The following is an 18,113-nucleotide window of genomic DNA, read 5'->3' as shown; positions in this document are numbered from 1 at the left end:
ATCATTTAGTTTAATGACCCTTGGGACCAAAGATTTCGACTAAGAAACTTGTTGTTAACTTGATCAGAATAAATGAACTACATTAATTCTTGTAACACCCTGATTTTTATTTTTTTTATATATCACAGCGGAAGTATAGACATATTTACCAAAATGACGTTACTAAAGATTTACAACCATAGTTAATATTCAATACAGCTTTACAAAATAACGGTGTTACATAAAAATAGTACAAAAGTGAAAACATCATAGTTCAGCTGATAGTCAAATATGTCTTCATACCCGTCCGCAACACCCATCCTAATCAGCAGTACCTAAGCCTGCAAGGGGTGAAAATGTGAGGGGGGGGGGAATTAGCACAACTGCTAAGTGAATGGATACTATCTAACAGACCAAGCATAAGCAACTGAACATGCAAGGGTCACGGATATGCTAACGTCCTGAACTAGCATACAACAATAACTGACATTAATATTTGTAACACAATTTCAAATCCAAAAGACAAGATTGAGGATTAAGGTTTCAAGAGAGTGAAGGGTTAGGTACTGGGTATAATTTGGAAGCTTAAAGAAAGTGATAGAAAGAAGCTGGTACTTGCTTATATATGTAGGTTAAACACAATACCCCATCACACACGGGTATTTACCAGTTATCTGATAACTTTTGTACCTAATTTGATTGCCCTAATGGAGTCTAAATTAAATAAACGGACATGTTCTGTGACCCTTGTCACAAACTGGTCCTAACCAAATAATAAAATAACACTTAAACATATAAATAAAATAAAGACATAAATAATCGCACAAAAATGCCTAAGGGCAAAATAGTCATCTTACATCTAGGCTCGGTCTGAGGATGATACAATTCTTACACCACATTCCTCTAATTTTCATTACAACCACTATTTTCCTTGTCATAAATGGTATTTATTTAACATTAAAAGAGGTATTGAAAATACCTGGTTCAACCTCGCAAAAATCATGATTATTTTTGAATTCTTCTATCATACTATATACCTTCATATTAAATAGTCACAATATGATATGACGTATGTTATAGATTTTCAGATTCTTGTTGTTTAACAAACATACAATTATAAAACATTCAAGGTGTGATAAATTTCATCATCAAACAATGCATAAAAGAGGTCAGGTTACAATACTTTATTTCATTAACATATGGTAAAAACTAAATTTTTCCGACTTATTCGATTTAATTTTTAAATCTTCTTTGATCTTTAAAATTTGGCAGCAACTTGTGGTGGTTTTATTATGCTAAAGTTCCATGGTGACAGTCACCGAGTTGCTCAATGAAGCACACCACCCGAATTTAATTTATGGCTAGTCAAATTATTTAGAAATAAAATGTGAGCAGATGGTGTGCATAATGCACAATTCACCCGGTACCAGGTCTCGCGCTCAGGAGACTTGATTACCCGAGGTTTTACCCTCTTTGAGGAGCCAATGTGCTTGTTCCTCGCTAACCTAAAATAAAAAAGTTCCATGGTGGTTGGTGAAGACTAACGATCTTGGAGTTTATTTTTTGTAGCAAATCTGGTTTCTATTTTTTAATTTGGTATTTGATCCATAAAAAAAATATGCTAATCATCTCAATTTTAGCTAAAGACGTACAAATAGTTCAATCCGATTTTGTTAGCAATTGTTAACGAAAGATGTATTGTTTTATCAAATATTAAAAACTGGAGTATCGTAAAATTTTAACAGAGTTCTCATTGAAAAGTAACGATACTCATTTTTTAAATAAAATTTGTTAAAACAATCAATTAAATATTCCAAACGAAATATGTTTCCTTTTTATTGTAATGGAATTTGTCCTTTTGATTTTTGTTTTTTATTCATAATCACACCACTTAATTAAAATTATTTCATGATTGGTATTGATGACTTTTTATCGCTTCAAAATATTAATAAGTGCTAGTTGATTTGATATAAATAAAAATCTAATAAGTTACAATATTTTTTTAATCAAAGTTGACTCTAAATAAGAGGTTCAAATATTTGTTTAAATAAGTATTTATTAGGTCAATCATAAATAAAAAATTTGATGCTATAATGTAATATATACTTCATACCAAAAAAATTGAATCTAAAATATATTTGATAAATGTCGATTTTATCCTTATATTCAACGTATATTTATTGAATTTATATAAAATATAATGACTGAAAGTAATAAATATGAAAAGTTATACATGGAGTTATATGATATGTAGTACTAGTATTTTTTGTACACAATTATTTTTAGACATCTATTAGAGGGATAATCATTTTTGGAGTCATGAAGTATTAAAATTGAACAACTATTTTAAATCAGTTAGATTGGATATTAAATAATTTATAGGACATAATTGAGGAATTTATACCATAGTATTAAAATTTAAGGAATTATATGTTAGTTTGTTCAAATGCATCTAAGTTTGTATTCAATATACAATGTCAAATAGATCGTCGCATATAGTCAAGCATACGAGCTAGGGTATGCATCGACTGTAACCCACTTAGATATTTGATATATAATATTTAAGTATGTTTTTGTCAAAAATAAAAATAAAAAAACCCTTAAAATGTGAAAGAAGTTGTAAGATGCCCTCTAATACCAGTATTAACAGAGCGTAACAACTGTAATCTAAAGCCGAAAAAATGATATAACACTACACTCAACGAACGATAAGGATCAATCAGATATTGACGCCTCCTATTGAGGCATTAGTTAGACGAAAATAATTGTGAGTCAAACGAGTGAATGATGAAATCAAATTTTGACAACAATCATAATTTGCCACATAATATTGACATTATCAGTTTATTATTTTTTTCACTCAACATATAGTAATATTCTATCAAATCACAATAAACCCTTTCAAGATAAATATCATACTTGAGTTTTGACACTTATTACTAATTAAAATTCAAATTTTGACCCCGCCAAACCATAGGTAAAAAATCACTTTTATTCTACAAAGTCTTCGTACCATTTTTATAGGGGTGTCCAATATTCAGTTTGAAACCTAATCCGAAAACCAAACTGGAAAAACCAAACCAGATTTGAAATATAAGTTTTCAAATAGATCAAAGTGTAACCGAATTTGGTTTTCAGTTCGATTTTTGCTTTTGAAAATTTTGTATTCCGTTAAATCGAAAACTACATCCAAATTAATTATGATTAGTATATGAATATTATTATTATCATATTGTTACGCGCTATTATTTTTACAAAATAATTTCAAATTCACGTTGTTTGTTCAAAGACTATTAGATTATAGGGGTGATTAATATTTGGTTTGAAATCGTTTGATCTAAATACCAAATGAAAATCAAACCTGAAACAACCAAACTTAAATTTTCCAAAGGTGTTTGGCGCAATTTTAATCGAAACCGAATTCATAATTGAGTTTGGGTTTTGAAAATTCACGGTTAAATTGAAAATTAAACTAAAAACCGAATTCAAATTAGTTATACTTTAATTAGAGGTACTTTTTATCAGAAAATTTTCAATGTCGCACCTATTAGGTCCAAAACGTTTCAGATTCCCACATTATTTTTACACTTTACTATACTTTTAACATATGTACATACTGCCGAGTTTTGCTTTTACCGACAACTATACGATCTTTCGGCCAGATTTCGGTGATTGAGCCAACACAGTTTACGGACCTGTCCCCGTTCGTTTTTCCATGATTTAAATTCCGTCTCTTGGTGTAAGTTTTTTCCCCTTTTTACTCCTCAATTTACAAATGGTATGGTTATTCTTTTTTGTAATGGCGAATTGTATGGTATTAGATATTTTTTGTAATATGTTTGTTTGTTTTTATTTCTTGGCGTGTTGCTAAGATAAATAAAATTTTTACTGTCGTATTTGATTGTCAGAGTTCTTAGGGGATAATTTCAAATTAGATTAATAAGATCGTGTAACATATGTGGACTAAATGACAATGCTTAGAAAGTTAAACCTTGCTATGAGAATATAAATAACAGCCCATTTTTCATATTTGGGTTGTAGGTATCTCTGTGAGGAAAATTCAGAAAGTTATGGTAAATGAAAATGCATCAAAGAGGTTGTGAACAGGTTTGAATGTGTCACAAAGTGTGTATGATGTATGTGTACTGCATTGAATTTTCTTTACTGTTGTATGTTTCCTAGTGCAAATCAAATGGGCAAGTCATTTAAAGCCCATTTTGATCATATTGTATTGTTTCTCAATTGATTTGGTGAAGGTTGATATAAATTCAAGTCCAATGATTTGCTAAAAAAATGTGTGAATTGTCTTATGTGAATTATGAGTTTAAATGATAAGATATGAGTCAATGTTATAATTTTATTCGACTCATTCAAATCTTTTTTTTAGATCATTATGTATCTTGATGTCTATTAGTGGTGACGGAAAAGAAGAGTTAGTGATTGTGTTTCTGAAAGTATCCGTGTAAAATCGCCCACAAGTGCTTCGAGTTGATTTTCTATTGTTGATACAGGTTCCTCTGCTATAGCTGCTATCGATTCTTCTCAATTGCACGATAGTAGGCAGACTACAGACTGCATAAGGTATTGTTTGTTTCCTTTTCAGCTTTCTTTATTATATATTGGGTACTTTTTGGCTAACAAATTCGGAAGCGTTGTGGTGTAATATCTTATAGTGTTTATGTTTGTATTTGTGGTTTATTCTTCATTAGTTAGCAACTTAATGGTATAATATTGCCTTCTAATTAGTCTTCTTCAAGGATGTTTGGAGGTGTTGGTTTACGTATTTTTACTTTGATTTCGAGTTAGTTGTTGTCTTCTATGTGTTTTGCCTTATGGGTACTTAAATCCAGTACCTTCTATTTGTGTTTTTCTTGCTTTGGATTATAGTGGCAACCTAAATGATGGCTAAATTTGTAAAGTTGTTGTTGGTGAACCAATAGTTGTACATGTACAATCCGCTATTGTTTGTGTTCTTTGTTGCTTATACCTGTTGTGGTTGAACCAACAGTTTAATATGGGTTGCCTACTACTATTTATATTCTATGTTTGCTGTTCACCTCAAATTAAAGTGGCCTAAAATATGTAAACTAAAAGCCTGTTACGCACCTATTTGACGTTTTAAGGTGTTTACCTATTTGACGTTTTAAGCTGTTTTGTGGGTAATAACTTTTGGGAAACTTCCAGTGTTTACATGAGTTCTGTGTTTTTTAGATATTTAGCCAATGCAATTATATTTTGTTTCGTAGTCTACAGTTGCTACAATTTTGCCTGATAAGAGCAAGGTGTAAAACTTAAAATGTGTGAGCTCATGCTTTATATGTTGGTTTATTTATTATTGCAAGATTTGTTTACGAAATATGATTTTTTGGTTTTATCTTAGCTTACTCTATTGGACATTGCACCCGTGGTTAGGTTTTTGATTGCTCATTGCATATCCAATGGGAAAGCGAACTCGGTAAGCCTTGATATGTATACGAAAACTGTTCTTTTTTTTTTTTTGAAAAAATATTGTTGTAGAGATGTCAAATGAGAGGGTCAAGTTGATGTTTATTTGCTACTTTTAGCTTATGGAAAAATAGGTCAACTCAATACCAGATGGTGAGATATATTTATCTTAGATTCTATATATCGATGTATGACTTTTTCCATATATTCAAAAACGCAATATTGTGGTACTGAGAGGTTAGATGCTTTTAGTTTGTCCATGTATCTTTTCCCATATAAGTGTATTTTTTTTTTTTTTTTGGATTTTACAGTTCCTACCAAAGTCTGATTGCAGTCTTTACGTGTACCTAATCGCAACCCTGGTGTGTGCGTTATTGCAATCCGTATGTGTGCCAGATTGCAGCATATATGTGTGTTAGATTGCAGCCCTGTTGCGCGCTGATCGATTCCCCGCTGCATGCCTGATTACAACCCGAATGCACACAAATCGTAGTAAATACATGTTCCTAATTGCAGCCTGCCCTAATTTACAGTATTTTGGTGAGAATATGGTGATTTACACTTGCCTAATTGCAGCCCTTTTGCCTGCTTTTTTGGTGATAAATGATTTACAAGAATTGGAGCCTTAATGTGCATAAAAGACACATGTATCCATCTTCATATATGTTTGGCAATTTATTTTGTTAAGAAGTGTTCTTCATAATTTTGATAAATGTTGTTGATAATTATCTTTTTAATGTTAATAATCTTGAATGCTTTTACATGTCGGTATTTAGTACTCATCATGCGTTTCTTTATCTTCTATATTCTTGGGTGACATTTTGTCGATTTGAAAATTATGATAAATGTTCATGACATTTGTCCCTTTTAATGTCTATTAATTGTACACAAGGTTTTTGGATGAGGATGGACTACACGTCACAATATAGGTTGTCGATCATATCAACCTTCTCCCCTTCTATGTTAGTTGTAAGCCTAATGAGCAATTCTCTTAATCTCGCCACTGCAACACGCGGCCCGCCTCTCACTAGTTTATAACGATTGTTAACACTATTGGTCTGCCATTAATATGAATATGCCGCTCTAGAAGATGCAAGGATTATATGTGGACCGATAGCTCTTACGCATGTACATATTTTTTGCTACCACTTGTTTGTAGCACTTCTTACTCATGCTGGTAGTATGCTCTTTAATAAATTTTCATTGGGTCTGCTTCAATTGGCATTCTATGATTTCCAACTATTGGATTTTAACAATGTTAGAATATAAATTAAATTATGATATAGCCCAGAATTCGATTCTTATAACTTCTTATGTCCTTTATAATAATTAAGACAAAAAAACTCATTCGTCTTATTAGATAATCAACGTCTCCTTAAACTTACATTGATATGACCTAAATATCAAATATCAAATGTTTTACTATGTTTTGATATAATATGACTATTACAAATAAATGTCATATGATAATATATTTAATATGACTTTTATATAAGGTGTCATATTAAATTAACACTTAATGTGACACCAAACTGTTAAATGTCTTATAAAGTCCCATTTAATGAGTCACTATTAAAGTGTCATATGAAATCATATGATAATTAAGACCCAAAAAAATAAAAGTGTACTAATATTTACAATGATACGACATAAGTATGACATGTCTTATTAGCTTAAGATATGATACGACTAGGACAAATAAATGTCCTATGATAGTATATTTAATATGACTTTTATATTAGGTGTCATATTAAATTAACACATAATGCGACACCAAAATGTTAAAACTCTTATAAAATCTCATTTAATGATTCACAATTAAAGTGTCCTATGAAATCATATGATAATTAAGACATCAAAAACTAAAAGTGTCCTAAAAATTGACAATGATACGAAATAAGTATTAAATGTCCTATTAGCTAAATCTATAATACGACTAAGACAAATAAATATCCTATGATAGTTTATTTCATATGACTTTTAAATAAAGTGTCATATTAAAATAACACATAATGCGACAGTAAACCGTTAAATGTCTTATAAAGTACCATTTTATGATTCACAATTAAAGTATCCTATGAAATCATATGATAATTATGACCCCCAAAACTCAAAGTGTCCTAAAAATTGACAATGATACGACATAAGTATTACATGTTATATTAGTTAAATAAATAATACGACTAGGAAAAATAAATGTCCTAAGATAGTTTATTTCATATGACTTTTATATAAAGTGTCCTATTAAATTAACACATAATGTGACATCAAACCGTTAAATGTCTTATAAAGTACCATTTTATGATTCACTAATAAAGTGTCCTATGAAATCATGTGATAACTATGACCCCAAAAACTAAAAGTGTGCTAAAAATTGACAATGATACAACATAAGTATTACATGTCATATTAGCTAAGTTAATAATACAACTAGGACAAATAAATGTCCTATAATAGTTTATTTCATTTGACTTTTATATAAAGTGTCCTGTTAAAAAACACATAATACGACACTAAATTGTTAAATGTCTTATAAAGTACCATTTTATGATTCACAACTAAGGTGTCATATGAAATCATATAATAATTATGATCCCAAAAACTAAAAGTGTCCTATTATATCTACTATAATACGACTCACACAAATAAATGTCTTATAAAGAGTAAGTTTCATATGATTGTCATATCATGTGTCCTATTACTCTACCAAATAATGAGACACACACATTTAAATGTCTTCTAAAGTCCCTTTATATGATACACAATTTAAATGTCCTATTATATCATATAAACTATTATGATAATTAGGACCCCAAAAACTCATTCGTCCTAATAACATACATTTATAGGACATATGTACAAAATGTCATATTATGCTACAATATAATAAGACTCTTGGAAATAAATGTCCTCTAAACGTATATTTCATATGACATTCATAGCAAGTGTCATATTACATAATCACATAATGAGACACTAACGAATAAAGGTCTTATAAGCTCCTCTATTAGGTTCCACTTTCTAAGTGTCCTATGAAAATATTTGATAATAGGACACAAAAAAATAATGTGTCCCACAAAAGAGCTCTTTAGGACCTCACTCTAAAAGAGTATATCATAATGGGACCCTAAATATCGTCTGGTCCTATCTAAGTAGCTTTTAAGACCTTATTTTACTAGGTCCCAGAAAAAAGGTCCTATAAGTGGACTTTTGTTGTAGTGGTATCATATAGATGTCAAATACCTCGTAAAGAAATCGATGAATGATGTATTCATCCATATGGATTTGGATGGATCATCACAGTTAGTATCAGAGCGTTGGTCCTAGCGAATCAGGTCTTGCATGAGTGTATCTAACTGATAGTTGTTAGGATGCATTAGTAAGTCTGGACTTCGACAGTGTCTGCATGTCAAAAGTTTTGCTTATCATTTCTTGTCGGAAATTACCTGCTTATCATTCTTAGTCTAGACACGTTTTACTGCATTGATTTCATGAATAGTGTATAGAAAAAATTCATATCTTAGCATATCTTTTACTGTAAACTTTGCCTGATAGTTTTCGAAAGTTCCTCCGTAATTTGCGGGATCCCTTGTACTATATATAGGTATTCTATGTAATTAGAATATCATCAGATATCCAAAAATCATTTCATATAAAAAATCCTTTATCGAACCGTGCAAGATGAATTCCGCATCTAGTTCGAATTCCTCAGATTTCGACAGCTATTCCGATATGAAATTCTACCTGAGCTCCGAAAGCAGCGTAACCGGAATGGATCAACCAATTAGCCATCATCTATTCTGGATGAATTGGGGATGAGTTCGTAATCTACTTAATTATTGGAGACAAGAAGAAGGTGATCCCTTCCATCCACCAAATTTCCCTCTTGGTGAAGAACCCGAAGCATTTACCGGCGAACCAGTCCGAAACACCATTTTCACCCTCATTTCTAGAATAGCTCGCAACGATTACATAATATATACTATTCTGAATCTTATTCATCCCCTTGTCCGAACCGCCAATCATCCCGGTGTAATTGAAGAAGTCAACCAGCTTCGCGCTCGAGTAGTGACTTTGGATAACATGATGCGCAACTTGCAGGCATCACATGCACCACCATCATCATCGGCAACAGTACCACCGACAACAACACCAACAGCACCATTACCACCACCAACAACAACATCCCCATCACATTCCTCAACATCACAATCTGTACCTCGGGCATCAACATCATACGCACCATAGGTACCAAGGAGTACCAGCAACAACAAACGATGAAGTATGGATTCATAACTTCATCGGAGAAATATTCTACGGCGATTATGTAATCTCTAAAATCTTAGAGATTATTTATCCTAGTTCTAACCATAAATCAGATGAGTAGAGATGGTAGAGGGGAGAATAGATACCCTGACAGGAATGGTGCATGATTTACAAGCTAGACTTGTTATATGAGCGCCACCAGAAGTACTACCACAACACCTGTAACACCACAAGCTCCACCAGCTCCATAACCACCGACGATATCTGCACCACAATCACCAATGAGTACATCGTAATATCAAATTATGAAGTATTAACTCATTCTTTCTGAAGAATTTATATATATATATATATATATATATATATATATATATATATATATATATATATATATATATATGAATTTTGAAACTATAATGAATCTTTTCGTACTAAGCTATTACGTATGAATTTTAAGGGGTAAATATTACTCAGTTAATTCATACTACTAAAATGCTATGATGTACATCCTTCGTTAACGACTTAACCATCGTTAACTACAATCTCTGTTTCAACTCAATGAATTCCATTTCATAATAAACCAAGTGTATTATTCAATTACATAATTGATTTTACATTTTAATTTTCGATGTACTCGAAACTTTCCAGAAAACATCACCCGTGCCTTGTAAGGTTCACAAAAACTCCACGAGCACCAAGATCCTTCACCGAGGAATATCAATAAGAATAAATAATGAAGTATTGATTTCATTAGTGAAATACTCCGCGAAGATTATGTAATCTCTAATGTTTTAGAGATTATTTATTTCTAATTCAAGCCAAAAATCAAATGAGCATAATATAATATTAACTCATTAAATCTGTATTACATTTGAAGAAAAATATACATACATATATTTTCATAAAGACTGTAATGAAAATTCTTTTGTACAAATTATTACTTGTGAAATCTTTAACGGGTAGGTAATGCCCGAAAAATATATAAGTTCACAATTAATATGTTACACTGTACATTCTTCAACTTTGATTCAAAAATTATTAACTATGCTCACAGCGATATACAATCGTTTTCATACAAATTCAATTACATATTCTAATTTTGACAAAACAGAATCCAAGTCAAAATTTAACATGGGACATCACTCTTAGATCTCTACATCTTTCAAAGCAATACTTTGACTTCAAAACTGTGCAAGATCCTTTAGCATTATCAAAAATAACATTGCAATCCCTTTTCAAAGTATCCAATTTTATCACACTTCCAACCAATCAATTTCGACTTTTCAGATTAGCCTTATTGTAACTTTGACATATACGTTCTTGTTACCGGGGAACCTTTTATGTTCCACCACATTAGCAGCAAACTTACCAGCAACTTCATTACTAATTGGCTTAAGTCTCTCGGGAAAACCATTATAATTGTTCATTAAAACCCTATCATATACTCATCCACATCTTGTAACGAGAATTGATATACCAATTACCGGGAATCAGCAATCCGTATTTTGAATCTCGCAGCGTTTCTACATCAACAGTTATATGTATACATATAACATTTACCTCTTAGAATTATGATCTTCCATTCTGAAATTCTGAAAAGCACCCAGTCTACGAATCAATAACCTGAATGTTGAAAAAGCTAAATGAAGCACAAAAACTGTAAACGACCTTAACAGTAAAAGTTGGCAAAGCTCAGAAAAGTTGGACCTGGAAAACAGATTGAGCAAACCATGAAGGAGGCTGTGGATAAATCACAAAGACTAAACCTGCCTTCAAAGAATCCAAATGATTCAGTATATGCTGAAGTCATTAACGAATACCTTGCTCCTGACTCTAAACCTTTACGAACAAATCTTCTTCATCATCCTCCGATATTATAAATTCTAAGATATCATCATATCTTTCATTATAAATATCCTCGATATTTCTAAGGATATTTTCATAACTATTATTATCTGAAATTATTCATTTCTTCACGCTATCTGTGTTACATCATAAAAGAAACTATTTTAGTTTCTAAATTCTGAAAATTTTGAAAAATGGATGTTTTTGAAGTAGTGTTGGGAATTGAAGCATGAGTTAGTATAATATAATGACACTTGATCAATGTGATTATATTACAGTAAGTCATGCTGAGTTTCTAATGAAACATGATGATTCACAGACCATACCATCATTATGTGTCATGTTACACGACTCTTACATTCTATCTAATCTCTAACATATCAAGAACATATTCTTTTGATAGTTCTATTTCTTCCTTTGAATTCTGGTAATTTGACAAATCAAGATCGTACTATTACCATTTCTTTCTTATAACATTAGTTATGTTCATCCGAAACTTCATACCTATGAATTCTGGACCATTATCCACTTGACTTAAGGTCGGGAAGAGAAAACAATAGCACAAAGCTTCGAAATATAAATAGGAGTATAAATCACAGCAAATAGAAGAGATCATTAACCGTAGATGTCAATAATTATGGAAAGACAAATGTAAGGAAGGATTATGAAAACCACTACCCCAAGAGCGAAGTAGAAGTAAACAGATTTCGCCGGTGGGAGTTGGAATAGAAAGATGATTGTAGTGACAGTCAAAATGAGATCAAAGATCAGAACTGGATGAAGCATTTTTCACAATCTTTTGAAAGTATGAAATAAGGAAGAAGATTATAGGAGTGGTGAAAAATAAATGAAACGGAAGAGGTCAATTTATAGCGAAATATCAGACATAGCAATCGAGGCAGATTACGCTTTTAATCAAAGGAAATCTTAATTTCCTTAAATTTCGAAGAATCGAATCTTATTTAGATTATGAAGATTTTCTATTCCTTAAATTACGGAAATCAATCGTTAATAGAGTTAAGACGAATCTCTATTCTTTATTTCACTCTTTTACGATAACTTCTCTCATACGCTTCGAGTAATTGCATTGTTTTATCCATATTATTCAAAGGTGATAAAACTCTATTTATCGACTCATATACGTCATGAAAACATTTTTATTGTTAGCCATGACGACCTCACTCAAATTTCGGGACGAAATTTCTTTAACGGGTAGGTACTGTGACGATCCGGAAAATTTTGACTTATTTTGAACCAAATTCTCGAGATGATTTAATGTTTCCGAAACGATAAGCAAAGTTTGTAAAGTTGAATCTCAAAATTTTTGAACTACTTTCATATATTCAATTACCCTTCGTTTGTTCTCGACGATTCACGAACAATTATATGTAAATAGATACATATATATACTATAACTTGAAAACGTAACAATGTATTAATTGTTTGATACCGTACATTAAACTTATTGGTTTATATATCTATTTGAATATATATGATAAGTTGGAATATTAATTGTATGAATAACTTGCAATGTGTATTTTACAACGTGTTTATAAATATTAAAAATATATATTAACTTGGTTATAAAACGTTTGATAATACTATTATATTAGTAAATAACAAGACGATGATTTATAGAAGTAAATGACTAAAACACTCAAATGTATAAGTTATATTTCGAGTGATATAGTTTATGGATAATTTAAGTCTATATTTTGACAAAGGTACAAGTCACGAAACGTAGAAGGCAAATTATTTAAGCATACGAAATGCTTTCGAGAAACCGAAACCGAGACATAAACCGAGCGTAAATGTACGATACAACGGAACCAAAATTACAAGTCACTATTACACGAGAATATAATATAATAAATATATAATTAATATAAATTATATATATATATATTATATATATATTTAATATTATGTCGACAAAGAAGTTGACAAAGATTTGATGAGCTGTAATCGAGCACTCCGCGATCGCGGAGCTACAACACACAAAATCATAGCGATCGCGGAGCAACCATTTTTGAATCATATTGTATCTCCATGCGATCGCATGGAAAATACAATGAGAAGCCATGCGATCGCATGGCTGTCGGTTCCAGGAAACTTGTATAAATTGAGCGAAAATCAGTTTGTTTACTCATTCTGTTTTTCTCTCTTCTTTCTCTCAGAATTATTATTATTATATGTATTATTATTATTATTATTATTATTATTATTATTATTATATGTATTATTATTATTATTATTATTATTATTTTTATTATTATTATTATTATTATTATTATTATTATTATTATTAATCCTAATATTGTTATTAGTAGTACTAGTATTAATATTATTAGTATTATACATAAAATACTACGACGAGGTCATGAGCGTGTCACTTTCAAAACGAGTTTTCAAACGGATTTAAGCTAAGGAAACTATGGGTTATAGCTATGGAGGTTATGGGTAATGTTCATGGGTATTGTTCACAAGTCAAACCTAGTGTTTATCATCTCTGTTTTGCTTCTACGTACTTTCCTGCAATATTGAATCACAATATTGATACGTGAGCATTCATATCTTATCTTTTATATATAAATAGTGTATACATGTCTAGTGCTCGAGTATATATGTTTATGCATGCGTGTATGCTAATTTTCGTCGTTAGATAGTTTATGATGAATCACGAATTTAATACGTATACTACTGATAAAAAGTATATGATATGCATGTTATTGGAAAGCTGGCGAAAAATCAATAACTTTTCATTTAGAAATCGCGTAATTTCGATGAACGAATTAAAAGATATGATCAACTGAATTATGATTGACGTTAATTGATATTGCTTTTGAATCTGCAATTAAGATTTAAACAACTTGTTTATGAGATTGATAAACTGGATTTTTAAATATTACCAGCCGAGTAAATGAATCCTTATATAAGGCACGTCTCGTTTTGTTGAACAATTGTCAAAATTGACTGTTTTATCATATTTTAAAGCCTTATAAAAACTATAGTCTAATTTTACAAGAATTGGGAAACTATGTGAAATGTTAAAATGTTTCGATTGCCATGATCATTCAACTATAGTATTGAGTCAGATTGACTTTTTGAAATGACTTTTGATAACTTTTGTATGTCGATCTCGAGCATTAGGATTGTGATACACTATGACCTGACCTAGCTTGATAGACATTTATTAACCAACATATGTTCTCTAGGTTGAGATCTACGGTTATTTGGTATTTCGAGTTTCGGTCACATTTCGGTGAACGACTTTATGTGCTGCTAAGGTGAGTTTCATTTGCTCCCTTTTTAATTGCTTTTGAAATCTATATTTTTGGGCAGAGAATACATGCACTTTATTTTAAACGCAATGGATACAAGTACATACTAAATTCTACACCGAGTTTGAACCGAAAATCCCTTAGCTTTGGTAACTAGTAGCTGCCGGTTATAAGAACTGGTGGGCGCGAATAGTTATATATGGATCCATGGGGCTTGACATCACCGTCTATTCCAGGTATAGAGACCCTAGCCTGAACTATAAAACAGACGTATGCTATTTGAGTTTAGTACACGTTGGATTGCGTGTATTGTACATGTTGGTTGCATGTATGTTAAAACAGGGGTACTTATTATAACGTTAAAGTTTAGTTACCAGGGTGCTCAAACTTGTAGAATAATTTGATAAACGTTTCTAGATGAAACAACTGAAATCTTGTAATCCACCTTTATATACAGATTATGCGCAACATTAAAACTATGAACTCACCAACCTTTGTGTTGACACTTTCAAGCATGTTTATTCTCATGTTCCTAGAAGTCTTCCGCTGTTTGCTTATATGTTATACAAGCTATGTGCATGGAGTCATACATGCTTTATTCGAGAAAACGTTGCATTCACAAAATCATCACCATGTATCTATTTTGACTATATTGTCAACGGAAGTATTGTTGTAAACTATTATTTACGGTGATTGTCTATATGTAGAAATCATCAGATGTCGAAAACCTTGGATTTAAATATTCATTTATGGTGTGCCTTTTCAAAAGAATGCAATGTTTATAAAATGTATCATATAGATGCCAAATACCTCGCAAAGAAATCGATGAATGATGTATTCGTCCATATGGATTTGGACGGATCATCACAGATAGTGTCTCCAAAGTTTGAGTGCAAAGACAACGTCTCCAAGCTCAAGATCATGAGTATTGTAGTTTCGCTCGTGAATCTTCAGTTGTCGGGAGGCGTAAGCAATAACCTTCTTCCGTTGCATCAATACACACCCAAAACCTTGTTGGAAGGCATCGCAATACACAACGAAATCATCACTGCCTTCAGTAAGGGATAGAATAGGAGCGGTGGTCAACTTCTGCTTCAGGGTTTGGAATGCTGACTCTTGCTCGGTTGCCTAAACGAACTTCTTCCCTTTGTGAGTTAACGTGGTCAAAGGATGCGCAATCAAAGAGAAACCTTCGATGAATCTACGATAGTAACAGGCGAGGCCTAAAAATTGGCGGATATGAGTAGGAGTAGTGGGGGTTTCCCACCTGCTGATGGCTTCGATCTTAGCGGGATCAACCTTGATACCCTGATCGCTCACGATATGACCAAGAAATTAGACTTCCTTCAACCAAAATTCACCCTTGGAGAATTTGGCATAGAGTTGCTCTTGTCTCAAGAGTTCAAACATGAGTCGAAGATGTTGCTCATGTTCTTCTTCGCTTTTGGAATAGATGAGAATATCATCTATGAAGACAATAACGAATTTGTCCAGGTACGGCTTGCATACGCGATTCATGAGATCCATAAACACGGCAGGTGCGTTGGTTAAACCGAATGGCGACCATAACGAGTTCGGAGCGCAGTCTTCAGCACATCGCTCTCCTTCTCCCTCAACTGGTGATAACCTGATCGTAAATCAATCTTGGAGTAAACGCTGGATCCTTGTAGCTGATCGAAAAGATCGTCAATTCTAGGACGGGGATACCGATTCTTGATCGGCTACTTGTTCAGTTCACGATAATCGATACACATGCAGAAATATCCGTCCTTCTTCTTCACGAACAAAATAGGTGCGCCCCAAGGTGATGAACTCGGTCGGATAAATCCACGGTCTAGCAGTTCCTGCAGTTGACTTTGCAACTCTTGCAGTTCGAAAGGTGCAAGTCGATAAGGTGCGCGAGCTATAGGTGCAGCTCCTGGCACTAGATCGATCTGAAACTCCACTGATCTCGGCGGGGGCAATCCCGTCAATTCATCTGGGAAGACGTCGAAAAATTTGTTCACAATTCGCACATCATCCACGCTTTTCTCCTCAATTTCTAGTTTCTTCACGTGCGCCAAAACAGCAAAACGCCCCTTTTTCATAACCTTTTGTGCCTTCATGCAACTAATAAGGTTCAGCTTCGGGCTACATCTCTCCCCGTAAACAATTAGTGGCTCACCATCTTCACGTGGTATACGAAGAATCTTCTCACCACAGATAACTTCGGCTCTTACCTTGGACAACCAGTCCATACCGACTATCACATCAAAGCTTTCTAACTTAATGGGTATCAAATCAATCTTAAAATCCACACCAGCTAGGTTTATAATACCTCCTCGGCCAATTTGGTCAACTTTCTCAAGTTTTTCATTGGCTACTTCGACAAGTATACTCTCATCCAAAGGCACTAACGACCAATCTATCTTAGAGCAAAAGTGTCTACATACATAACTCCTATTGGCACCGGTATCAAATAGGACAGAAGCTAATAGGTTATTGATAGTGAATGTACCTGTAACAAAGTCAGGATCTGCACGGGCATCTCTGGCATTCATGGTGAAGACTTTTCCACGTGCTGGCCCGCCATCCTTCTTCTTGTTAGGTCATTCATTCTTGAAGTGGCCCTGCTGACCGCACTCAAAACACTTCGTTGGTCCACTTGGGTTTGTCCTCACTGCTGGGGCGTTGATCTTACAATCTCTGCTGATGTGTCCAGTCCTTTTACACTTCTCACACACTACATTGCAGTATCCAATGTGATGCTTGTAGCATCTCTTACACTGGGGAAGACTACCTTTGTAGTTAGGGTTAGAGCTAGGGTTCGGGTTAGGATTCCTCCAGTCGTTGTTTCCCTTAAAATTCTCATACCTCTTAGCTGAGTTCTGGTCAAAACCTTTTCTCTTACTTCCGTCCCACTTACATTTCCCATTACTAGCTCCCGATTCTGATTTTGCCTTCTCTGGCTCTTGGCGGGTAATTTGATTCATCAGGGTGTGCGCCATACGCATAGCTTCTGGGACATTCGCTGGTTTCGATGAAGTGACATTTCCTTGAATGTCCTTGGGGAGTCCCCACAGATACCTCTCCATCCACTTGAACTCAGGTGTAACCATTATGGGGCACATCAACGCAACTCCAAGTACCTTCGGTTATAGCCATCAAGATCAGTTCCTACAACTTTCAGTTCCCAAAACTCCGCTTCCATTTTCTGAATTTAGGTTCTGGGGCAGTACTCCTCGATCATAGCCCTCTTAAACTCCTCCCATGGTGTAGCGTAAGCTTCGTCAATTCCCGGAGCCTGGGCTAGCATAT

Source organism: Rutidosis leptorrhynchoides, chromosome 4 (genome assembly GCF_046630445.1).
Source record: "Rutidosis leptorrhynchoides isolate AG116_Rl617_1_P2 chromosome 4, CSIRO_AGI_Rlap_v1, whole genome shotgun sequence".
NCBI classification, from domain to species: Eukaryota; Viridiplantae; Streptophyta; class Magnoliopsida; order Asterales; family Asteraceae; genus Rutidosis; species Rutidosis leptorrhynchoides.
Note: the sequence above shows the minus strand (reverse complement) of the source record.